A 6,172-nucleotide genomic window follows, 5' to 3' on the forward strand; every position below is an offset into this window, starting at 1 on the left:
TTGGTATTGTGTCATTGAAGGAATGGCATTAGTTAGGTACTACTAGATCATAAAGGGGACTTGTTTTCCAAAACCAGTTCTCTTCTTGCTAAATGCCTTACAGAACAAAGATGTAATCATTTTTTTATAGTACAGAAACCACACTGAACTTCAAGGAACACTTAATAGTAGCCTGGCTGCAGGAAGAGGAGAAAGGGATAAAGGACCAGAATTAATGAAACTGATCTTCCCTGGGCAATAGTGAGTGAGGGCCTAGTTGGATGTGTTACTTAAGAGGAGGGAGGTTGTCTGCAAGGAGTGAGGATTCTACAAGCTGCAGGCTGGATGGAGCTGTGGCTCATATTTCATGTGCCCTGTTGTTATGTGACTTAAATTAGTGGACAGTGATAATGGGTGACCTGCCTCTGAGTTTTGAAAGGCCTTCTGGGCACTCTGCACAGAACAAGTCTGCTACTTAGCTCTACATCAAAGCATGTAATAATGCTCTGAACTTTAATGGCCAGGGAATTTCTCAGACTTGGGTGACTCAGTAAGGATAATGGTCCACACGAAAGTCAGGGAACAATTTTCTGCATCTTAGACTACTCTGATTCAGAAAATATGCAGGAATTTTATGTACTGTTTATCTTTAGCAGCTGTCATAGTCTTAGAAAATTCCCAACAGCATATGACATGGAAATAACTGAGATAATCAGTAAGCACAACCTGGATTTTAATTACATGTGGAACTTGTTGATCACTTGTGTGTTGAAATAGCAGTAGAAAATGCTGCGGAAAGATACGTTGTGGGCAAGCTGCTGCAACTGAGCTTGAGTCTATACCTTTTCATCTTCCCAGACGGCAGACCTGCATTTAAACTGCCATTCTGTCTCTGCAGTAAAAGTACTAGGAGCCAGTTTTACAGGCTGGCTTACTGCAGAGTAACATTTACAATTCCTTATATCTGAATGAAACCTTCTGCGCTCAATCTATGTGCATGCTAAAGGTTTGCTCTTCACAGTACTGATTCATGATTAGTCCACAGTAGAGCTGTAAAGGTAACTGCGTTTCTGTGTTACAGTTGAAGGATGTGGAACTGAGCGCAATCTGCCTAGTATCAGACACAGATTAAGAAGGGTTTTTACCCTACTTAAGGTTTGCTTCTAGTCAAGTTGACATAGGTTGTAATAATCTCCTGATAGTCCTTCTGAGCTGGAATCGGATGTGAAAGGTTTCCAGCCAAGAACAGACGTTACGCGGTCAAAGCTGTAGGGACTGTCAGCATGTGGTCTAACGGCCTGGTTGTACCTCTTGGGGTATGCAACATGCTGTTGTAGTAGCGTCTGCTGGTGCTGTGAAAGGTAAGGTACAAATAGGAAAAAAAAAACTAAGGTAATGAAACCTAGACCTGGAAGGGAAGGTTACTGGCCAGCTGGCTTGAAAATTAAGTGGTGCTTTGTTATTAGTACAGTGATTCTATGAGCAAGTGAAGGCACAGGGAATGCCATAACCAAATGGGTCACATTAGATTATTCATTTGCCTTCATGGCCCCTTCAGGAGAAAAAAGGAGCGTCGGAAGTATGACTTGTTCTATACACGTCTGCCATTTCCTTTGCAGTAATAGATGAAAATTGGGTGGTTTGCTTGTGGACTTTGCTTATAGTTGAGTGGAATTAAGCCCTGAGCAGGGAGGGAATTGTCACTTGGAGTTGCCTCCTATCACTTGCAAACAGCTGCCAGTCTCTAGTCCTTTTCTAAATCCTTAAGCTTGGTTCTTGTAGCACTTAGATAGGACTGGAAACAGGTTGGTCGGACAAGTATGAGATGGATTTACATGCTCAGAACAGTTTAATAAGCATGGGAAGGCAATATGCATGCTGCTTCAGCTTCCTTCCATTTAACCTGTGCTTTGCAATGCTTGGCCAGTAATTGCCATGAATTCTTTGTATATGAAGATTGTAGCATATTCTACGTTACATGCCAGCAGTTACTAATAAATGTATTAAGCCCTTATATTTTTCAGTCTTTGCCTAGTTCTCAAATGCACTTGACTATAGGAATGTAACTTTTGTCCCTAGTCTCTGTTCCTTCACCCATGACATGTTGTGAAGCTGATAGTTTTGTCCAGCTTCCCTTCCATGCTAGGCGTGTCCAGCACATGCCGAGTAAGAATTAATGGTAGATGCATGTAACGCTGGGTTGTGAAAGTAATTCTTGTTCTTGATTACTTACCATGTCCCTGAACACGCTGGGCTGTGCATAAACTTCGTATGGAAAGAGGCACAGCTCTGCTGCATAGACTTATTGAAGGAACTTCCCTAGGTAACTTTCATTTCTCAAGCTGCAGCTGGGTAACACCCTGAATACTGTCTTCAGCTTGGTTTTGGGGGTAGGGGTAGGTTGCATAACACCAACTATTGCTTGGGTGTTTGGTAAGGCTACACCCAGCTTAGCAAGGAGAGCAAGTAACATACAAGTATTGAATTTGGTTAGCTTCTCATCTTAGAAAAATGAAGCTTTGTTTTGAAGTGTCACGAAAGCAGGCATCTGAATACTTGCCTGACAAATGTGATAGAGGAGCTATCAGCTTTCTCTCGATGCACTGTCGTTACCAGTGTGCAGCTTTGCTTTTTCACTGCGTAAGCAATGAAGTGTTTTATTAGCTGAGCTGTTTCGTTTCCAGATGTATGGGAATTTAAGCCCAAATGGTTCTCCATTTTGGCTCTCGTGAGGAGGAACGTTTTCTAGTGACCTTGGGGTTTCAGTCCTGCAAATTGGAATTTTGCAGTTCCTCAGCCAGGAGTCACCTTTGGCAAATGATGCTCTCACCATGCTGCCTTGCTTAGGAATAGCGGAAAAGGGTAGTTGAGCTGGGTTTGCAAGTGCTCAGTGCTACACCTGTGGAAGCCCAGGGCTAGTTTTCGCTGCAAATGTCTATCACCTAGGTACTCTTAAACTTTGTGCTTGAAGTTAGAGATGGCAAGGTTCCCTGCACATCTTTTGTAAGGTAACGTTATCAATGTAGTTCTTCAAAAAGTACCAGCCATTTATTGTTAGAGACAGAACTTGCATCTTTCCTTGCTGGAGGGATAAGAGCACTTCAGTGTGTACAAACAGGCGGCATCTGTTGGGCAGGCTAATGGTCTGTTTAATAGTTTATATAGTTCATATAAAGTTTATATAGTTTATAGTTTACAAGATAATAAAACAAGTGGGTAGAATGTTTCCATGGATGGGCCTGACCATTTCAGTTGCCCAGAAACTGTGGTAGCAGCTTTTTTTTTTTTTTTAATGAGTTTTAGCTGTAACTGGCAGAGGATTTGTTCAGTTACTTGGGGACCTAAGTCTACAGTGCACTCCTTAGTGGGAGAAAATACGCAGTCAAAGGGCAACTTTACAAAGAGAGAAGCAGAGGGTTTGCATTCCTTTACGCTCAGCAAGTCAGACTCGATTTTGAGATTTGAATTACTATAACAAATATATCACCCAGAAGACATACTTGATGGGACCATCTCAGCATTCCTTATTGAACAAAGTGCAGGGTATTCCTCTCGCTGCTGATGTTTAGAGCTCCTGTGAGATAATGAGACCACGATGGGTGCAAGGAGGCTGCGCTGGCTGTTACCTTCTGCTTGCTGAGGTCTTCCAGCAAGCCACCTCCTACAGCCAGGTAATTGCAAGTAATTACAAAATAGCACTCTGTGTGTGTGTGTCTCCGGAGCGTCCACTTTTTAACTGGAAGCAATATGACTGTCATTATCTGCTGGAGATAATTGTCTTGTAGGTACAGCAAAATTCTGCCCTGGTTGCTGTAAATCATTGGTGAAAAGCAAAGAGGCAGGGAAGCAACTGCCAGCTCAAGCACTCGTAGCTGTTGAAGAGCTGGGTTGTACCGATCAGGTGGTTCTCACGTGTCATTATTTTTCCTTGAGGTGATATTCTAATAAACAATAATTTTTTTGTGTGCCCTCTCTAATAGTGCAATACCAAAACTGAAAATGAAGTTATAAGGAGCAGAAGTGTCTAAAAAAGGAGGACTTCTCTAATGACATTTGAGGACAAATGTACGTGATTTCTGAGTTTCTCTATGACCTAGTTGTTTTCGAATCAGGTCAGCATCACTGGCTGGCCCAAAAATTCTCTTTTGACAGAGAAGTACAGCAACTGGATGATGATGACATTTGCTGTCATCTGGCTGAAGTAACAAGCTGTCCCTATGTAGGGTTTGTGCAGGTCTGGGGTAAAAGTGTGTGAAACGCGATCATTTCATCTCTGCAGTTGTGTCATGGTACTTGTCCTGGGGAGAAATGACACAAGGCTTTCTGAGCAGCTCTCAGGGCTTGTTCTACACAAGGGATGGAAGCCAATGAGGTCTTAAAAGTTCATATCAGGATTACCGCCATAACTAGGAGAAGGATGAATATTAAAACAAGTAGGAGAACTATTAGAGCAGTCATGCATCATTTTGGTGTATTTCCTCTATCTTCCTGGAAATCATTCTTGATTGTTGAACATTGCCCATACTGCTTGCTGCAGTTGTGAATTAGCTGAAATCAATAACATGGGGGGATGTTGCTGTCAACTTTAGCCTTTGACAACCCTTATGCTAAGAGATTGCTTCTGTTTATTGCATCTGCATGAGACTAACAAGGGATTGTAATTGCTGAGTAACATGGCTGTGAAAGGACCTCTTTTTTTTTCCTAGCCTTCACGCAGGCAGTAACTTGTTCTTAGTACAGGTGTAGAGAGACCATTTTTAATAATTACATGTTGCATGCATAAATGTTCTCTTAGGAGCTAACTTTTTCACCTGCATTATTAGCATCATTACGACCTGATGCACGGCAGAGCTCATTTAATTGGCAGAGCTATTGCTTTGCTGCTTTCTTTTGGAAGAGAATTGTGTTTTGCAAGTGTCTTAAGCTTGGAGTGAACTTCCAAAACTTTGATGCTGTGTCCCATTGGTGTAGGTTAATTTATGTATCTATTTATGTATTTATTTATTGTTTTTAAGTCAGTATATGCACATAAAAGGCTATTTTGTTTGATATAGTACCTTGTATTAAAACACTGGGAATAGGAGGGGAGGGGATTTTCCTAGTCACTGAATCCAAGTGTGTTTGCTGCAAAAGACCTGTAATCTGGTATTTTAAGGATTTTATTCTGTGGACGGTTGTCTCATAGATGAACTTTGAAATTCATTGCCTTGCTAAGCATTACAATCAGTTCTGTCTTAAAGCTGTGGTTTTGTAACTGGGTTGCAGAGCACTTTGTGAAAGTTGCTTCATTTTCTTAAAAAGCAGTGTAGGCTTGTGGATAGAGATTCACAGCCAAATAACCCTCAAAAAGTGACTTTCCTCTGTAGCTCAGTCTAACCTTTCTAGTAAGGAAAAATTAACCCTCTTTTACCTGCTAGTGAGAAATTCTGTGGGACTTCGGCATACTTGTTTCATTTTATATTTTGAGAAGATTTGTGTATTTTTTTTCCCTTGACATTCAGGAATTTAGTGGTGACCTGAAACTGATCCTACTTAAGCCAGTGGGGGAGGTGTCTTAACTTCACCAGTAATCAAGTGAAGCGAGTACTGGAGAACCCTACACCCGGTTCTTGGAGGCAGTCAGTATGACTGGCATTCAGCTATTCAATGCATCTAGCAATTGTCTGGTGTCGGTGTTGGGGGTATCCCAACAGCCCTTGACTGCTGCCCAAGAAGAGCTGGGTTTTCCTGCATGCCCCATGTCATTTCTGCCCCTGCCCTGCAGGTATTATGGATGCCCGGGATGCTGCAAGCGTGGCTAGGTGGGCAGCTGGATGGAGCTCTGCCTCCTTGTCTCTGCTCAAAGAGTCCAAGCGAGGACTGGATTCCCTTGGAAGTACAGTCGCTGCCTGCCTGCATGTGCCTACCTCCTGGTAAACACCAAGAGAGTCAAGGCAGTTTGTTTTGTTCTCTGAAAGAGGGAGAAGTCTGGTTTGCATTTAATTAAAGCTAGAGCTTTTGTTGGGATGGTTTTTATGGAGTAGCTGACCTGATGTAAATACATACCTATTTTTTTTTTTTTATATATATATATATATGTATCCTCCACAATGCTCCGCAGTGCACGTCCCCCGTCCCCTCCTAAGCTGGGAGGCATAAGTACGTCACGAAGGCACATGACGACAGTGAGGCGTGAGGCGACAGGAAAATCAGA

The sequence above is a fragment of the Aptenodytes forsteri genome, unplaced genomic scaffold, assembly GCF_000699145.1.
Source record: "Aptenodytes forsteri isolate BGI_AS27 unplaced genomic scaffold, ASM69914v1 Scaffold342, whole genome shotgun sequence".
Taxonomy (NCBI): Eukaryota; Metazoa; Chordata; class Aves; order Sphenisciformes; family Spheniscidae; genus Aptenodytes; species Aptenodytes forsteri.